The 20,236-nt window shown below is 46.5% G+C and overlaps 1 protein-coding gene across 24 annotated transcripts in view; it reads left to right on the forward strand.

The window, feature by feature from the left end:
* The window catches only part of LOC105495610 (zinc finger protein 536), a 491,361-nt gene that overhangs the window by 38,599 nt on the left and 432,526 nt on the right, over window positions 1-20,236 (forward strand). The window lies entirely within an intron of this gene.

Here is a 20,236-nt window from a genome sequence, read left to right on the forward strand (position 1 = left end):
AGGGACCTTCCCCCCGACCAGCTCCTTTTATTAACTCAGAGTTGAAGGAGTTGCCCATTGCTAAGGAAGGATGGAAATTAAAAATAACGGGGTGTGTGCGTGTCTGTGAAGGTGACGACATAAAGGTAATGCCACTCACTGTGAAAGGTGGTATCATTCGCAACTCAGCGACCCCAATCTTCTGTGCATTTTGGCCTTTTCTGAATTGCTGCCCCACTCAGCCCCAAGTCAAAAATTTGTTTACACGAATCAGATTTTCAGCTACTCATTCTGTTGCAAGAAGAAGTAAGTTGTGTGTGTGCGTGTGCACGCGTGTGTGTATTTCATACATTTATGGGTTAAAATCAGACCCTGCGTTTCCATTGTTTTCTATCTCTAAGTTAAAAGCTTTTCCCTGAATCTCTTCTGATGCATCTCTCTAGAAAGAAACTCCCAGACTGGGCTAGGCTGAAATTTAAACACACACACACACACACACACACAAACACACACACACACACCCCCTACACACACTCATTTCAGACTACACTGAAAAACTGCAAAAGAAAATAAGAAATCCTGCAACAGGAAAGGAACTTTCAGTTTTCACTTCCAAGTTTGGCAGCCTGGTGAACTTGAAAGGTTAGCTATGAATAAGCATAATCAGATCTTTCTTTTTGTCCATATTTAATTCAAATGAGACAGCTCTGTGTTGACTTCTAATACAGAAAGGCCACCCACCATGGTGGCGCTCCCAGCCAATGAAGCCGGCTGGTGAAAGCTTTCTTAAATGGTGCTAATCAGCCCGGAGAGGCCTGCCCTCTATCCCCATCAGTATTCTATAATTCAGATGTGCTGATAACCTGAAATTGAATGTGTCAGGATGCAGACATGTGAAGGGAAGAGGGAACTCCAGGCTAGAGGAGCCGGGTGGCTGGGAGACAATGCTGGGGGGAGGGGATTTCACACCCTCCCCTGATCCCCCCAGCCCACCCCCCGCAGTTGTGCCTCTGTGTGTGTGTGTGTGTGTGTATTCGTGTGCACACATGTGTGTGTGTTATTGTTCAGGGCCAGAGACAAAATGGAAGGTTTCAAGTTCTGAAATATTTATAGGAAAGCTTTGGATTTTGTATATGTTAAATGAATCAACAGACGTTTTGGCTGCTAAGGGGTGAATGGTAATTTGCGATTAATTTTTTTTTTGAAGCCAAGGCTATTTTAAAACCTTTCTCCCACTTTCTCATATAAGAGACAGACAGACACACACACACCCACCCCAGTCTGGTGAGCACGTCTCACAGGGAAGTTTAACAAAAGAGTCGCTATTGTCACTGTCCCAGCCGGCAGCAGTGCAGCTGAGGGTCAGTTGCTATTTCTATTTTAAACCTTGATTTTTGCAAAGTTTGTCTTTTGACTGTTCTCATTCTAATCAGGCTTAGTTAGGGGATCCGCTCCAAGCTCCACACCAGGCTGTGAGGACAGAGAAAGATAAACCGGGGGGATTAAACAAAAAGTTCTGCTCTGTCAATAGTCGTGTGTGTGTGTGTGTGTGTGTGTGTGTGTGTGTGAGAGAGAGAGAGAGAGAGAGAGAGAGAGATTGATTCATTGACCAACACTCATCTCACAGCCATTTCTTTAATTTCAAAGAAAGTGCAGTTTGTTACAGAGCTCTGCCTTCTGTGAGCTGGTGCCTTTGACTCTGCATGTGATTTGTTGGGTGTGCCTTCGGGGTGCTACCTCTTCAGTCTCCTGCTTGTGCCCCATGACTTTATGTCCCTTGAAGACGGGGGAACAGCAGCTGCAGCCTCAGTCGTGTCTTCAGTCCCTCAGTCCAGCCCAAACATTTCCCAAATGCTCGGGTGCAATCCTCTGCCAGCCTCTGCTGCTGCCAGGAGTCCAGCCCTCTTCAACTTTGCTGGTTGATGTCTTGATCAGCTTAGAAGCCGCCTGAATTCTGCACCTTCCCCCACATGCTCTTCCAACCTCCCGCTCCTGCAGGTCAGGAGGGACCTTTCCTTCTGCAGGTCTCCCTTCATCAGAGCATCTGTCCCTCCATCCTGGTTTAGAGACATCTGCATGCCTCTTGTGTGTCCTACTGTGTGACGTGCTTCTTAAGGGCTGAGTGCGTCTGAGGCACCTTGTCCGCCCCGCACGTCCCTCCGTACAGAAATGGGCAGGCGCTGGGGAGACACACTCAGGAAGGGGCTGAATTGCGGCGGTCCCTGCTCAGGGCTTGCCATATTCAGAGGAAAGGGCAGCGAGGGGAGACAGGCTGGGACTAGGCAGGATAGTGGAGATATAGAAGCTGCCTTTCTTCATCATGGTTCCAGCTGGTGTCACCTTGTCATCTCCCACTCAGTCCAGGCTGGCTGTAGGGACACAGGGCTGCCCTCCCAATCAGGTGGGTGCTCTTTTCTTCAGAGCTCATAGCTTTTCTTCCTAAGAGACTGCTCTGTCAAAGGGTAGGAATAAGGTCCCAGGTTTTTGCTTTTCTTTCCTTTTTCTAAATGTATTTTGAGAGTCAGGGCCTTGATCTGTCACTCAGGCTGGAGTGCAATGATGTGATCATGGCTCTCTGCGGCCACAGCCTCCTGGGCTCATGAGATCCTCCTGCCTCAGCCTCCCAAGTACCTAGACCTACAGGCACATACCAACATGGCTGGCTAAATTTTTTTAGAGACAGGGTCTTGCTCTGTTGCCCAGGCTGGAGTGCAGAGGCACAATCACAGCTCGCTGCAGCCTTGAATTCCTGGGCTCAAGCAGTCCTCCCATCTCAGTCTCCCGAGTAACTGAGACTACGGCCACAAGCCACCACGCCTGGCTAATTTTAAAATTTTTTTGTAGAGATGGGGTCTCGCTTTGTTGCCCAGGTTGGTCTCAAACTCCTGGGCTCCAGTAATTCTCCTGCATCAGCCTCCCCAGGTGCTGGGATTACAGGCGTGAGTCACCACCAGGCCAAGGTAACTTCTCATCTCCATCCCCATCACGGTCAGACTGATTGGCACCATGTGGCCTGTCATCCAGAAAGACCAGGAATCCTTCCTTGTGGTTTGGACCCAGTGGTGGCTTCCCCAAGGGAACGGTTGGCATGTGTTTAATTATTCATTGGTGTTCTCGTCTGTATCTCTCTGCTCCTTGATTGTTTTGTCTTTCCCTAAAAATATTTATTTGAAATTCGGTGATCAAAGACTGAAAAACAAAATAGAGCAGGATATTAAAATGAAAATTTTTTAAAGGAGGTTGGAATGTCAAGATCATTTTTATTAGAAAAGTTTACAAGATGAAGCCACGAATTATTTACGTAAACTTCATATATCAAGAATAATACTCCCAACTATGCTTTTGGTGAGTGATACTGGCTGGCAGAACTTGGATTTAAAATACCTTCTACTTAAGGCAGGAAAAATGCATTTTAATTAAAATTAACGGATTTTTTTTCTTGATCATGTTTTAACATACACATACTCACTCACACATCTGTGTTCAGAATTGATAAAGAAAGAACTCTGGTTAAATAATCCACTTTTGTCTGACAACGGAATCCGTTATAGAGGTGCAAATATGCAGAAAGCTATTTGGAAATGCATCCTAGTAGTTGTCAGGTTTTATTATGCAGGAAGGTGTCATGTTTGTTACGAAGCTGAGTGCAGATGGCAGAGTGGAAGAAATGGATCACTAATTTTAACAATGATTAATGAACAGAGATAGAAAATGAATTACATTGGACTATCGGAGGCAAGAAATATTTTTGTGAAAATTTTGACTCATCTGCTGTGCTGTTCTCTGCAAATTATTTTCAGAAATTCTATATGTTGTCAACAGTTGACTGCATTTTCCATTACTGTCTATTTCTGTTCTTAAGTACTTTTGTGTTATTAGAGATACATAATTTCAAAATACCAATACATTCCTGATTACTTAGAGCAAATATATGTAACAGTGTGACTGTTCCATAGACACTAGCCATAAAAGTCCTGTTTTATAATAATCTTTCATTCTTCCTCATTTTATCACTACATTAGGAATGTTTGATAAGAAGAAAAGGGGGGGACTCTTCTAGCACACTCAGAATAAAGGAAAAATAGAGCAAAGGTAGGAATAAAAATGTGGTCTTGGTGGCTTATTGTGGTGTTGAGCTGCTACCAACCCTGTCCATCTTTGCATCCCCTGCCTGGCATCATGGGAGGGAGGGGCCAACTCCTTCTCTGGCGTTAGCCTCTGCCATTCATGGCACACCCTTCCTGTCCTCTGTGGGTGCAGCTTCAGGCATCTCCCGACTCCCTGTCTGCCTTCAGACACAGAGAGTCTCACCGGTTTGTGAAGTTGTCCCAGCGATTATTTTTTCCTCTATTGGACCCTTCCTTACTTTAGTTCTTTCTCTCTGCTCCGATGACCCTGGTATTGATAGTGAGTTTTCACAGTGCTTTGTGAGTCTCGCTTTCTTTTTCAGCTTATCAGCAATTGAGTGTGTGTGTGTGAGTGACACACACACACACACACACAGATCTGCAAAGGAATACAGCTTATTTGTTTATGATATCTGTTCTTGGCAGGAGGCACACCTATATGGTTTCTCATATGGAAAAAATGGATAGTGATTTTCTTTTCTTCCATCTTTCTCCCCAGCCTCCCTCCCTTTCTCTCCCCCTCTCATCCTTCCCTCCCCCTAAATATATTAACCACATTAAATATATTGACTTCAGGGCTTCTCATTTTCCTGAGATCCTTTGCAATAGAGAAATGATCTACTAGTGTTTAGATCCTGCATTGTAATTGGTAGGCACTTAATTTCACTCATCAGGACCCATTTTAGTGGTGACATGAGTACATTTCATAGTTAGTAAATTTCAGGATTCTTACTATTGCGGGAACACCCAATCAGAGCTCAGCCGTGCATCTATGGTCGGTGCTATTAGCCTACCTCTCATCCCATCACGATTTAATACTTGGCTTGGATGTTAATTTGAATTAAAACTTTACCTATATAAGGGTATAGTCCTGGTGTGGTTTTGACAACCCCCCATTCTTTCCCCAAGAAGGATTCCCTCAAGACAAGATGACAGGGTGCTTCTCGACCCTCCCAGGGAGCACTGGCTCTCTAGAGCCCTGACGTTTGTGTAGGGCGAAGCTGCCTCCTGAGAACTGCCTGGTGTCTGAACAAATGGACGATCCATAACTACTTCCTTCTCCTACAAACGAGCTTTCCAAGTTTTCAACTTGACTGTTTTATTTATGCTCTTGACCTGTAAAAACAAGCAGGCTGTTTAAAAAGCAAAAAGTACTTCCCATGATTAGAGTACTTAGAGTTGAAATAAATTGGAGAATGAAGCGAGCATTCCTCGCTGCTTCAGTGGAAAGTGTCGTGGGGATTTTCCTTCTTGAGCATGTTCTGTGCTTCCACAAGCCGGAACTCCGCAGTCTCGCTGGCCTTAGGGTCCCCAAGAATGGATTCGTGTGTCTTCCCCTTTTCTTGCTTTTAGGTAGTGGAATTATCTTAGTGAACATTTAAAACCTGTTTGCGAATGGTTCTAAGTCAAGTAGTTTGCATATAATTATGGTCCTGATGGGAAAACACTTTGGAAAAACAACTAGTGATACAATGCAAGTCCCGCTCAGGTTACATAGCATATGCTAAACACTGAGGAAACACTCTCGGTCTTTAGTGAACAAGGTAGGGGAAGGCTCCAGGGAGCCAATTTAGAATGTGACTTAAGGCAAGCGTGGCTTTCTGTGTCTCTTTCTTTTGGCAAGTGTGTTGAGTAGCGGTGGTCCCTGGAACTCCACAGGAGCCCTGCCCCCTACCTGGGGGGGCCACCCTGCACACATCTGTACGAGGTGGGTGTCTGGAGAGGGTCAGGTTGAACATGAGGGCTCAGCCGGAGGCTCTGGGTGAGCAAGGCTTGGTGGAGACAGTGGTCACTGGGCTGGTGCTCAACTGGAAGTTGCACCAGGGATAATTTAATGGTGTGGGATGTGGAGGGAGAATTATGCACAGGCAGGGAGGGGGAGAGAATCAACAATTTGTGGATGGAGAGATCAGGAGGAATGAAAAAGAAACTGTAGATGATCCACTTAAGAGACAAGTGATTCCTAAATATAGAACTGTCTTTATGATTCATGGTTGGGGTTGCTTTTGAGGCGGTAAGTCAGGTGGATTATCTATAGGAATAATTTGAGGGCACTTGAGATTTCGACATTTGGGTCTGAACACCAGGAAACGCGTTGGTGTTCAGGTTACGTTCCTCCTCCTCCTATGAGTATCTTCTGGCTATTTAACCTGAGTGTGTTCATGCCTGTGTAAATTTGGCTCCTGTCCTGCGTTCGTGCTAGCTTGGTCCCCCGCCTCTGCTTGTATGAATGAAGATGCCACAGCCCAGTGTCTGTGTGTGCGGCCTTCCCACTGCCGTTCCCGGAGGCAGCTGGCCCCCAGGTTGCACCCGAACAGGAGCCAAAGGCAGTCCCGGTTCTAGCTGGTTCCAGTTTTCAGGGACAGCACTGTTTATTTTTCCACAGTCGTTACTGGGTTTTTGTTTTGGTTGTGATCACCTTTATATCCCTCTGAACTAACTCATCCAATCAGAACTGGAGAGAAAAATGATTCAAAAAATCATTTTAAAATACCTACTTTTAAGGTGAATTCATCCAAGTCATCAGATAGGTGCTCACACCCCCCACACTCATTTGGCCACAACTGCTGGCCTTTTCCAGGGCTTATGTGTTTGATTTGGTAACAACTATGTGTGAAAACGTAAGACCTACCTGCCGACAATTCTTTGTGGATACAAATCTCTAGGCGTGTCCCCGGAGTGCACCTTTTTAGCCTGCCAACCCCTGGAATATACATTGAAGTTAAACTGAGTTGAGTAATGATAGTGCTATGGCCTATAGCATGAACTGAAGAAAATTCAAGATGTCTGTCATCCTTCTATTACCTCAGGTAAATAACTGATTGACCTTTTTGGGGCCCTGATACTTTACTAATCAGAACCTGAAATCTGTATAACAACACTTCATTTACTTGATAGACAAAAGAACAATTGCACTTGAAGTAATGTGATTCCTAAATAGACACTGCCTGTCAAAAATAAATGCATTAGAAGTAAAATGTAGCTCAAGGAGACAATTAGCAAACAGAGGTGACACCGTAAACAGGTGCACCCATTATTCCCAAAGCTTGTGGCAATATATTCGCGTCTTTTAGAGTGATGGAAGATCATGTGACGGTTTGGTGAATTATCTATCAGTATCATCTGACTGATGAAGCCCGCTGCTGTTGCAGAACATTTAAAAATGCATCTCACAAATTACATGGTAGCTGGGAAAAATGCAGGTTTTTTTTTTTTTTTTTTTTTTTTTTTTAAAGAACAATGCTTTTCTAAAGCTATGTGCTAGCATACGTAATTTTTTCTTTGAAAGGATGGAGACCATTTCATTATGCTGGGTATACAGTCTGTTAAGGTTGTGCAAATTCATTACAATGTTTGTTAATGTATAAAACATTTTCCATTCTGGTTTTAGTGACATTGGATTTTTTTTTTTTTAAATAATGTGCCATTTTTCTGAAACATCTGCCATCGCCTTGTTACCTGTGGGCAGAGGAGAGAGAATGCACTCTTTCTAAGAATGTTTAGAAAATCTTTTCCAAAATGGAAAGGCTTGGGAGATAAGAGGGAAAGGACAGCTTTTTCTGTGAATGGTTAGGTTGGAATTTTCTGGGATAGGAACTTTATGCAATAGGCGAAGGGGGGCTGTGAGCAGCTGTTCAATATGCCAGGAGAGGAAAGGGCCTGGCTTCCTGGGGGCCTTTCTGTGCCCTGTGTTTGCACACCCTGTACGGAGCACTGCCTGCAGAGTACACGCTTCTGGAAGCTCTCCCTGTTTTCTCTCTCTCTCTCTTTTTTTTTGCTAAAGCATAAGAGACACTGGAGGAACCCTTCACTTTGGCAGTTACTATTTCTTCTTGTTGCTATATAATCACAGGAAAACAGTGTGAAATATTTTATGTGACCTCCAAATTCATCTGCCCTTGACTTTTCCCAGCCCTCCTCCAGAATACCCAGTAGCTGGAGCTAAAGCTGATACGGATTTAGGGATAAAAGTTCACCAGGATAGCTGTATTTTGATCACACCCTCCGCCCAGATAGAGAAATGAGCAAAACCCCACCATTCCCTCGCCATGTTCCCAGCACCCTCCACGTTCCTGCTAGTTTTTAGCTGGAGAGGTGGCTGAAGTGCATTTTCACACCTCTGTCTGGTCTCTCATACATTACAGCACTTTTTGAAGCATCCAAGTTTCTGTCTTGGAGACTGAAGAAGTGAGAGTCTCCACTTGTGAGAGTAACCACCTCGTGAGGTGGAAATGGTGGGAAGAGCTCCTTGCCCTATCTGTCCTAGGAGACAGACTCCAGGAAGTGGTTGTAGGCCTGACTGACCGATGCCCTTCTCCAGAGACACAAGTCCGTGCATTTTGTGAATTAAAACAGCAAGAATAACAACAACCCCTGCACAGAAGTAAGAAACTGGCGGAATGAGGTCTCCAGCCTTTGGGATCTGTTTCGTTGAATGCCAAGAGCACTTCTTGAAGAGCTGCCCAAGCAGCCTCTCTGGGAATTTTTTGGATATCAGCTCATCAGAGAAGTGGCGGCCAGAAGGCTTCTGAAGGATCCCAAATCTCTAAGCACTGGAGAGATTTCCTGATTTGCAGAAGTGGAAATACTCCAGCTAGGGAAGAGGGGTTCACTGGGCTTCCTCAAGGCTGTTCTTTCCTCTTTTCTCTTTTTTTTTTTTCCTCTGTAAATTAATAGATAGGTAAACTTCCTATCCCAGAACTTTGTAAATTATTTTTTGAGCAGTTTTAAGTATCCAAAAAAATGGAGCAGCAAGTACAGAGTTCCCGTGTATCTCCTGCCCCCTCCCCATTAAAAGACATTTTAGTTGTTTTCCAACTTTCCTCTGCTATTAAATTTGTGTTAGTGTGGTACTTTTGTTATGATTGTTGAACCAATATTGATACATTATTATTAATGAAAGTTCATAGTTTATATTCAGGCTCACTCTTTATACTGGACATCTTATGGATTTTGACAACTGTATAATGACTTGTATCCATCATTACAGTACCATACAGAGTAGTTTCACGGCCCTAAAAATCCCCCGAGCTCCACTCCCTCTTCCCCTGAACCTCTGGCAACCCCTGGTCTTTTTCCTGTCTCCCTTGTTTAGCCTTTCCCAGAATGTCCTGTATTTGGATTCGTATGACGTGTAGTCTTTTAATATTGGCTTCTTTCACTTAGAAATATGCATTTAAATCTTCTCCATGTCTTTTCATAGTTAGACAGCTCATTTCTTTTTATTGCTGAATAATATTCCATTATATGGATGTACCACAATTGAACTATTCACCTCTTAAAAGACATCTTGGTTACTTCCAAGTTTGGGCAATTGTGTGATTCATAATCACATTCAATAAACATTCTGCTATAAACATTTATGTGCAGTATTTTTTTTTTTTTTAATTTTTGCTTTTTAAGAGACAGGGTCTTGCTTTGTTGCCCAGGCTGGAGTGCAGCAGCACAATCATAGCTCACTGCAGCCTCGACCTCCCAGGCTGAAGCAATCATCCTCCTCAGCATCTTGACTGCAGGTGTGCACCACTACACCTGGCTAATTTTAAAATTTTTTGTAGAGACAGGGTCTCACTATGTTGCTGAGAATGGTCTTAAACTCCTAGGATCAAGCGATCCTCCTGCCTCAACCTTGTGAAGTGCTGGTATTATAGGCATGAACCACTACACCCGGCCATGCAGATTGTGTGTGTGTGTGTGTGTGTGTGTGTGTGTGTGTACCTAAGTTTCAACTCATTTGTATAAACATCGAGGAGCATGATTGCTGGATTGCTTGATAAGACAATATTTAGCCTTGTAAGAGACTGCCAAACTGTCTTCTCACATGGCTTTCCCCTAGCAGTGAATGAGAGTTCCTGTTGCTCCACGTCATCCTCAGCATTTCATATTGTCGGTGTTTTGAATTTTAGCTGTTGTGATAGGGGTGTAGTGGTATTTCATTTTTGTTTGAATTTGCAAGTCCCTGGTGACATAGGATGCTGAGCATCTTTTCATATGCTTATTTGCTGTCTATATATCTTCTTTGGGGACGTATCTGTTCAGATCTTTTGCCCATTTTTAAATTGGGCTGTTTGTTTCTTACTGTTGAGTTTTAAGAGTTCTGCATAGTTCAGATAGCAGTCCTTTATCAGATATGTGTTTTGCAAAGACTTTCTCCAATGTGTAGGTTGTATTTTCATTCTTTCTCAACACCTGGGGAAACTAAGCTACTTTAGCCAGTGGCTGATATTTTTATGTGGCCAAGCGGCATCTATTTGCATTTGAAACCTGAGGTTTTGAGAAATTTGAAGTCAAAGGTACACATGATATATGTTCTTAACTATGTTCACAAATACACACATATATATGTACACATGTGTTTGTTAACACATAAATGCATGCATATATGTGCAAGAATGGAAAGAAATGCACCAAAATATCCACAGCCATTATATCAGTTAATAGAATTGTGGATTATTATTTTCCTCTTTCTAATATCTTGTATATTCCTAATTTTCTACAAATGAGCATATATAAGTTGAATAACCAATTTTAGAAAGTAAAAAGTAATGAGATGAAAGAAAAAGTGACCCCTGTAAAGGAGATACCCAGATAGTTCAGTTAGAAGTGGTGTAACTTTCGTTTCAGCTTCAGAGAAGATCAGCGGGACCAACGTTTTAAGTGATATCGATGATAATACATGTTCTCTAAAACCCTGCTTCAGAAAACAAGCGAATTTTTAGTATGACCAAATTTGACTGTCAAAATACCAGATTATTTTGCTAAGCTCAGAATCTGCACTGCACAATAGAAATCTAGTGCAAAAACCACAAATGCAAGTCATGCATGCATTTTTGAATTTTCTAATAGCCACATTCTATTTTGTTTAATTCAGTGTATCCACAATATTATCATTTCAACACGTAAAAAGTATAAAGAATATTAATGAGACATTCTCCATTCTTCCAAATGCAATTTGTATTTTACACTCACAAGCGCATCTCAATTTGGACTGGCCAGATTTTAAGTGCTCAGTTGTCATGTGTGGCCTGTGGCTACCAGCTTGGTCAGTGCAGTTCTTTGTGGTGGCAGGATGTATCTTTTTTCTTTCCAACTTTTATTTTAGGTTCAAGGGGGTACATGGGCTGGCTTGTTACATGGGTAAGTTGTGTGTCACGGAGGTTTGGTGTATAGACCATTTCGTCACCCAGGTAATCAGCATGATACCTGCTAGATGTCTGAACATTCGAGTGATATTTATCAAGCAGAATATCAGCACAGCAAGCAGCATTACCTGTGGTAGCACAGGTGGAACAGAAAACAACACTCCAGTTTCCAGTTATTTTACATCTCTCCTTCAAGATGCATTACTTCATAGATAACTTGGAGTTTGATGATGCTATGAAGTACTTTCTGTAAAGCGATACAGACGTTGAGTTCATGTGGTGATACAATATATTAGAAAGCCTTTATAACTTTCTGGATTTTCCCCCCTGTTTGCATCATTCCATCTCTGGGGGCCAGAATTGTCTTGGTTTTGCTGTCCTGTTGAGTCTTGAGTTGAGTGGGGTCTTCGTCCTTGTGGATGGGGTGAGAGATCCAGGGCAAAGACACTGGGTGGAGCGAGGTTCAGGGAGAGCCTGCCAGGCACTGACTACTGGAGAACATGGCCTCTGGGGAATCTGGGGGACTCCATCCTGACTGTGGTTAGGCTCTGGAAATCCACCAGCGTGGCGGCTTGATAACCGGTGCTCCTTGGCCTTGTAGAAAATGCCTGCATCGAGTTTGCACTTCTTACCCTAAGAACACTGACCTACAGGGTGACTTCTCCTTCCTCACCTTGTCCTGGGTCAGAACCACCCACCTTGGGCTCGGGAGTAGGAATCCAGGTGCAGAATGGTGCCAAGCTCTGCGTGTGCTCCCGAGGACACGGCCATGGGGGCTGCTGGCTGTGTCTGACCAGTGGACATCAGGCAGCCTTGACTGCCCTGGAGATGAGGCTCTCTGAGGCTGTGGGGAAGAGGTGCTGTTGCCTTGCGTTGGGGCACAGTGTGTTCGAGTGGCTGCCAGCACGGGTCATGGAATCAGCCTGCTGAGATTCACACCCTGGGTCCCCGTCTCCTGAGCTCTTAACCTCAGACACAGAACTTCGGGGCTAGTGTCTCGGTTTCTCATCAATAAATGATAACACCCGCCTCATAGGATGGATGCAAGGATGAAGTGAGATTGCGTGTCAATGCTTGGAACTCTGGGTGGCACATGGTAAATGTTAGTTTTCACTCTTACTGAATTCAAGAATGGTTGGTCAATGAACAAAGCCCTCAGAAGGGGTGTGTTGTGTGTGTGTGTGTGTGTGTGTGTGTGTGTGTGTGTGTGTGTGTAAAAACATTCTGGCTGCTTCCTGAACTACATTTCTTTATTGGCCCAAGTGTTCCTATCTCTTGCACTATCAGCCTGCACTGAATCACCGGCAAGAGTATCTCCCCTCTGCCTTCACTTTCCCTCTCTCCTTTCTTCCTTCTCAGGGCTGTTTTGACTATGAATTAATTGTAGGTTTGGGGACTTGCAAGCAATAATCAAAGCCAATAAACTTCAAAAGGATGGGGAGGACCAGGGCCACCGGGGGAGTGCAGGGAGCCTAATGGAGCTCTTGGTGGCTGCGGGTTGGGGTGCTGGGGGCTGTCTCTGTTTCTTCAAAGGGGACACCAAGAGTTTCAGATTGTCACTTAAAAGCTAGATGCAAAACTTTGGAAATCTGGTGAGAGGTGACGGCTTCCAAAACAGCTATTTTTATCTTTTGCCAGCAAGCATGAGCCCAGTGGAACGGAGAGTTAAACTTGGAATTTCTTGGCAAGGGTTAATAATCAATGTAGATCTCCTAACAAAGGAGATGCTGCCTTATTATACTGGGAAAGTTTTTTTTTTCTTAACTGTCAGTGAAGCAGTACTAATTATTACTCCAGTGTAAATGAGGTCATTTCCTATTAAGAGAACAAAATGCTCAGCCCTGCCTTGCCAATTCATACCAACTATTTTTCACACATACTCAGCTTTTTAGTTTTTTTTAAATTTTGATAAAATCCATTCATTTGTATTAGAAAAGTGTAAACCATCGCCATAATAGTTGCCCGTGATTACCCAGATGAGCTTTTGTAATGTGTGGGTTGTTTGAATACCATGTGTTAGCTATGGAACAATTAGGCAGCTGAATGGATCTTTAAAACAATCAGATACTTTTATCTCACTGAAAAAATACATTCCTTGGATGTGTACTGTTAAACCGTAAATTCCGGGGAACATTAAGCGCACGTCACTGGGAGAACTTTCGGATATATGTTGATCAAGGACACAAAGACATCCAAATATCTTGTCTTCATGTTTTCGTTTCTTTTTTTTATGCAAGCAAAAAGATTTAAGGAATATTGTAGCAAACAAAGGGTAATTGTTTTAGCCCAGATGTTGCTTTTGCACAACAAGCAGGTTACAATGTTCCCACAGAGCTGATGAGCCCAATCAGGGAAATGATTAAAAATTGATTTTGTCCCTGTAATTACAGTATGTAAACTACTTAGCTTGGATTGCAAAGGAAGTGATTTTCTAATTACGTATATACTCTGGTGTCTAATGATTGGTTTTTTGAAGTAATGAAGAGAGAGCACTAACGACTCCTTGGTGTTCTGTTGTTTAAGAAAGACCATCTTTAGAGTAAGCGGCAACAGACAAAGAGTTTAAATTGAATTTTCAACACTGTTGATGTGCACATGGATTTGTTTATTAAAGAGACAGGGGTGTAATTTGATTGGCTCTGAGCATCTTGGCTTTTTTTCATGCTAAAGCATGTAAAAATACATGCACGGGGCAGGCGAGCTGATGAGAGGAAGCCTCTCCACTCCTCTTTTATCATCCCTGAGCCTGGTCCGATATCGTAGGGTCTCAGGTTTCTGTCAGCGTCTGATGTCTGTGTATCCTGAAAGCATTTAGATCGAACAGGTATCAAATAGCTTCTCCATCAAAGTTACCTTTGTTTTAAAATGAAAGAAGAGGCTTCCTTTGGAAGCGTGTCTGGGCAGCCCTACACGCTCTGTGTTACAATATTTCAGCTGCCTCGTATGATGCTGGGCTCTGCGTCAGGGTGGCAACTGCGGCCCACCTCCAACGTGCATGTGAATGCTCACACGTGCACACACACATGCACACACAGCACATACCCACACCCACACTCACACAGGTGCTAGCGCCTGTGCGTGGAGGCCTGACGCAGTGTGTCCGTTGTGGGACCCTGTGGAGTGGGCTGATGGGTTTTGGGAAAGACCATGCCATGTTTCTAGTGCTTGTCCTCCTCTTTGAGACACATTGTGGCTGTTGAATAACAGCGCAGACACCTGCTCTGGTGGAAGTGAGCAGAGGGTGACCATTTCTCCGTCGGCATGTCATGCCCTCTGGGAGAAGGGCGGTGGCTTCAGCATGACCCTGACAGCAAGATACTTGTGGGCGGTGCTGTCTTCAGCAGAACCCACCTCACACTCTCTCTGGGCCCTGTCCTCTCCTACTCAGGCTTCGTGCTGGTGACTTGGGACCCGATGTTTTGAAATGTAGGTTTTATCATTATTCAGATATGACGCGGCCAACAGGGCAGGAGACAAGTGAGATTGAAGGGACAGTTTGTTACTCACAGTTCCCGAGAGGAAGACATGCCATGCCACGCGGGGGCCACATGGGGAAGCACCAGGGTTCCTGGGAGGCAGAAGGTGGGAGGGGAGAAGATGGACAAGAGCCTTCATTGTAGCTTCCCAGGGAAAGGCGAGGCAAGGCAGGGTTGAGAGGGTTTGAATTGGCTCGTTTGAGTGGTTTCCACAGGCATGGACCATGGGGGTTGCTTCTAGTTGTCTGGTTTCTGGCCGCGGGCAATTAGGGCGGGAGGATAGTGGCCCCAAGTGGGAGGGCCCTGTGAGAGCCCAGTAAAGGTGGTATTGGCGATGCGGTTTGGACTGGCTGTTTTATGTATAAAAAGAGCTCCCAGGGAGTCATTTACCAACTCTAGAAATGCGCTAGCTCTGGGCAGGACCAGCAAGGCCCCAAGATATCAGAGCATCAGAACCTTTTGGTGAACACACCTGGACACCTGGACCCTGGGCTGAGGCTGATTTGGAGGCTGGTTCCCTGTGCCCCTCGGGTCCCGGTCCAGGTAAGCATGGCTTACTCTGGGCTCTCCTTACTCTTGGTGTTCTACTTGCAGGTCTCACCACTCTGTCATGGAACACATCCTGAATCTGCCTGCCTTTCCCCTGCCACCGCTCTCTCTCCAGCTCACACCAGATCCTCCCTTACCTGCACACCTGCAGCAGCCTCCCCCGTGGGTCCCCCTGCCTCCTCTCTGGCCCCTTCTTTTCTGTTCCTTCCATAGCAGGCATATAGTGCAAATAGGTCATGGTTTTCCCGTGATCTAGGTATGTGGATCCTAAAAAGCCTATCTTCATCCATTCTCTCGCTCACTCTCCATACCCAGGCCGCAGGGAATGTCTTGGTGCTCCTTGAATGCACCGTCTCCATCCGACCTCAGGGCCTTTGCACTCGCCGTTCGCTCTTCCTGTACCTCTGTTCCCCGCATTCTCGCAGAGTTCACTCCCTTACTTTATTCTGGTCCCTCGCCAGATGTTGCTTCCTTAGAGAGGTCTCTGATTGTCACGGTCATTTCCCCCAGCTTTATTATCTTCTTAGAGATTGTTATTTGCTGGTATATTTTACTTTTGTCTTTCATTTGAATCTGGTCTTGGAAACATGAGCTCCACGCAGGTGGACACGGTGTTTATCACTGGATCCCCAGAAACAGAACAGAGCCTGACTGCAGGGGCCCTGGATGGGTAATGGCTGAGTGAGTGGCTGATTCTCCGAGGCTCCTCCCTGGGAGCTTTCCACACCAGGACCCCCCACTCCTGTTGGAAACCTGTAGCAACAATGGGTGTGTCATTTGGGGCCATGTTCATCCCCCAGGGTTCTCTGAGAAAGAGTCACTCAGTGCTTGGGGCAAAACTTCCAGATCCGGTTGGAGGAGCTGTGGTTTTTTGGTCGGGTCCTTGTTGCTAGTGGAACTTTAGAATATCAAGCTCTGGGCTGGGAGGAGGTCTTAGAACCATGGGAGGGAAGTTGCCAGCACCCAGGGGGTGCGCACTGGAGAAGAGGCCCTGTGTACCTTTGGACGCGGAGAGTCTGCTCTCTGTAGAGGGCTCCAAGGCATTGCTTGGGAGCCACTGCACTCAGGTGTCATCTTGGGGGAGACTTAGTTGGGCACCCCGCTGTTTCCCCTCTGGAGGTTTTAACCATGTCCTTCCCTGGGCAGAGGGCCGAAGGAGCCGGGCTGGCTTTCTCTCCAAATCCTCCTTGCCCAACTCTTTTTCTGGAAGGAAAGCAGTTTCTCTGGCTCCCAAATGCCACTCACTCGGATGCCTCTGCAGACAGCCCATGTTCCTGCTGCCCGGCCTCCCAGTGGCCCATCTAGGGAAGGGCCATCCTGTGTCTCCCCAGGAATACACTCCACCTCCCGCAGGAGAGAATGGAACATGGGCCAGGAGGGGGAAATTGAAGCAGCCCTTGCACCTTTCCTTCAGTCCATCTGCCTTGCCTCCATCCGTCCGTCTGCACTTTCATCCTTCCATCTGCTCCTTTTCTTTTGTCCTCTCTTCCACCTTCGGACCCTCTCTTTCCTCTTGCCCTCCTTACTTTTGTTTTCCCTCCCCCTTCCATTTTTGCATCCCTCTCCATCCTTCTGTCCTTCTCTCCTCCCTCTCTACATCTTTCCTCCATCATTCCATTCCCATCCTCCTGTCTGTCCTCCTTCCATCCTTCTGTCTTTTTTTTTTTTGAGACGGAGTCTTGCTCTGTCGCCCAGGCTGGAGTGCAGTGGCCGGATCTCAGCTCACTGCAAGCTCCGCCTCCCGGGTTCACGCCATTCTCCTGCCTCAGCCTCCCGAGTAGCTGGGACTACAGGCGCCCGCTACCTCGCCCAGCTAGTTTTTTGTATTTTTTTTAGTAGAGACGGGGTTTCACGTGTTAGCCAGGACGCTCTCGATCTCCTGACCTCGTGATCCGCCCGTCTCGGCCTCCCAAAGTGCTAGGATTACAGGCTTGAGCCACCGCGCCCGGCCCATCCTTCTGTCTTAACTTCCCTCCTCCCCTCCCTCCCATCCACCCAGGTCCTCCGACAGAGGTGAGGGGCTGGGAGGAGAGTCTGACACCACCGTTTCCCCACATGCCGGACTGTCCTCTGCATGTGCCCGGGGCTTGCTGTGGCCTCAGTGATAGTGACGTTCATTGCTGCTCTCATGTCCTCAAATTGTCATGGTGCGGGGTGGAGACAGGTGTGCGGTGCCCACAGGCCGGAAACTCGCTGGCCTGGAGGACCGCTCTTTGTTAAACTCAGGGCCCATCTCAGAGCATGGTGATGCTGGGGGTACCCCATCTCTGCTCACCTCTTGACTGGCCAATCACCCTCTCCCTCAGAGCCCATGGGTCTGAGTCGAGCAGGCTAGGCTTTTGCTCAGGGAGGGTTTCTCTGGCTCCTTCAGAGCTCCTGTGTAGGCAGCTCTGGGAGGATATGGGAGGGAGGAGGGTGCCCCGTGCCCTGTGGGGAGCCCGTGTGGCCTCCCGCTTTGGTGGACAGAGGGGCCCGTGCAGGGCTAGCTTGTAAGTCGGTGTTCTGCGGAGCTCATTCAGTGAACACGGCTGGGCCGCTGGGTGGGTTCTGCCTTGCCTGTGGAATTCACAGGGATGGGAGTGTGTGCGCTCAGGGTAGGCCCACTGTGTGCCAAGATGGGTGAGAGCTGCTGACGCACCTTCCACTTCCTCGCTTGATTGGTGCCCATCCATATCTTCCCGTGCTCCCACTTCCCCTTTGAAGTCCCTCTCTCAGAACTTTCCACCCCTCCTCTTGTCTCCCCTTCCTCAGAGAGGCCTTGGGAATACCTCTGGCTCTAGGAAGTCTCCCTTTCTTCCTCCTCACTCCCAGCACCCTGCATCCCTGCTGTACTCCAGCCAGGGTCCACCCAGGAAGTGGCCATTCAGGCTTCCCTTCTTCAGCCCCTGCAAACCTTCTCACTCCCCTTTCTGGAAGTTGAGGCCACTCTGTTGCACTTCTGTGCCCCTCCCTGGCCTCCAGCCCTGTCTCCACCAGGGCCCTGCCTGCACTTGCTTAAGGGCTTGAGTCAACTCTGCCCCACTCCCAGTGCCTTGCCTTTGATGTGCTCCTTGTCCTGGCAACCAGGACTTTCACACGATGGGTGGTTTCTGCATCTGATGGGCAGACCTGCTTGGCCCCTGACCTACCCCAGAGGCCCCAGTGCACCACAGGTGCTGGGAAGGGAGTCTCCAAGCCACTGAGTGAACAGGCCTCTTAAGCTCATCCATGTTGCTGGCGAGGGCTGTGTGGGAGCCTTATCTGTGCTTTAAGAGGGACGCAGGAGCCATCGGTGTACAGTGGGTGGAATTTCAAGCACTGAAACGCACCTGTGGAGGTTCCCTTATTTTGATGAGGTGGCAGCTACCCAACCCCTCTTAGTTCATACCATGCTTTTTGCCACCTTTTCAATATTCCCCCTCCCACCCCTACTCTGAACTGCACCAAACTGGGCTCGTGGGCAGAGTCTACTGGGTGGCCCCTCAGCTCGGGGTCCCTGTAGGGGACAGGGTGAGGGGAGGCCTCATGTCCAGTCTGCTTCCGGTTATGCCACTGACTGTGTTATCTCTAAATACAAGTCAATTACTTGCACCAAAAGAGCTGTTTCTTTTTTTGAGGAAGACAGAATGATTCTGCTGGTGCTTCCCTTCCTCCCCACCCTGCATCACGAGAGCATCTGCGGTCGGATGCAGTCACCTTTCCCCGACCCACAGTGACTCTAACGACATCAGACACCAGGATCCTCCTCCTGTTTAGACTGGATCAGAAAGGCACAGATGGAACTAACTTGATTTCTTTTCCTAAGGGCCCAGTGAGGCTGTACTCATCGGCTGCCCTGCTGGCATGTTGGGCTAACCTTGCTCATGCAGGTCAGACACCCTTGCATAAACCCACTAATCCATTGGGAGAGCATAACCTCCAATGTAGCTACGAGGCTTGTGCTGGGCCCTTTCATGATTTAGAGCATAGAACCTGAGGGGTTTGTGCCCATCACTGCCCCAGTGCCAACTGCAGGAGACGGTGTTCTGATCAATGGCGTGAAGCTGAACAAACCGGTGTGGGACTTCCTCCGATGAAGCCTCTCTGTGTTCTCCTGTCGTTGGCATTTATAGGGCTTCTAAGTGAATGGCCCCTGGAGAATAGTCCTAGAATTTTGCAAGTCATGAGCTTAGATATAAAATCTGAGTGTGTCTCCCATCTCCTGCAACCCCCTCCCTAAACATAAGGAGGTCTTAGAGCAAAGCAAATAAGTGTTTTCAAAGCCAGCTGGGTGCTGGGGATCTGTTTAGATCAGCGATAGGACAGAACCTTGGAAAGTGTAACATCGGGCATTTGTTCCTCACTCCTTAGATTTTGAGTGACACAGGAAAAAAAAAATACAAAAGATCATCTGATTCAGGGGCGAGAGAGAGACAGACAGACAGACACTGAGATGTAATTTCTTTCCTTGTTGGAGATGGTTGAGATGTCAGCTTTTGCTTTATGTCTCAGGATAGGCAGGTAGGAATGTGTTTATAGACAGCAGCTTCCCTGTGGCACCCTGAGAAACCACTTTTCGAGCATGTAGTCAGCGAACACCTTTTTGGTTGCCAGAAATCGGCCTCGGAGTTGAGTGAAGTGTTGCAAGCCAGTGGTTCAATCAGTACAAACCTCTTGGGGTGGGGCTGCCACCAGTCCTCCAAATGTATCTTCTGGTTTTCCATGTGCAGAATCAGATTTTTTGAATCCATAGCAAAATTCTACCTCTGTGATCAGAATTTACAACTTCACTTTCAGTAAAATATAATTTATTAAGGGAACTTATGTTTGCCCCATAACATCCCTTCTGTGACATGGCAAAACAAATGAGAATCCGAATTGCACTGGGTGAGGAGTAGGCTGGAGATCACAAGCTGGGGGCTGGCCTTCCTTGATTACCCCCTAGCCAGCAGCTCTGCAGCCATCATAGATGAACATCCCAGCTTTCCTTCTTGGCCTTTATCAC

Source organism: Macaca nemestrina, chromosome 20 (assembly GCF_043159975.1).
Source record: "Macaca nemestrina isolate mMacNem1 chromosome 20, mMacNem.hap1, whole genome shotgun sequence".
Classification (NCBI taxonomy): Eukaryota; Metazoa; Chordata; class Mammalia; order Primates; family Cercopithecidae; genus Macaca; species Macaca nemestrina.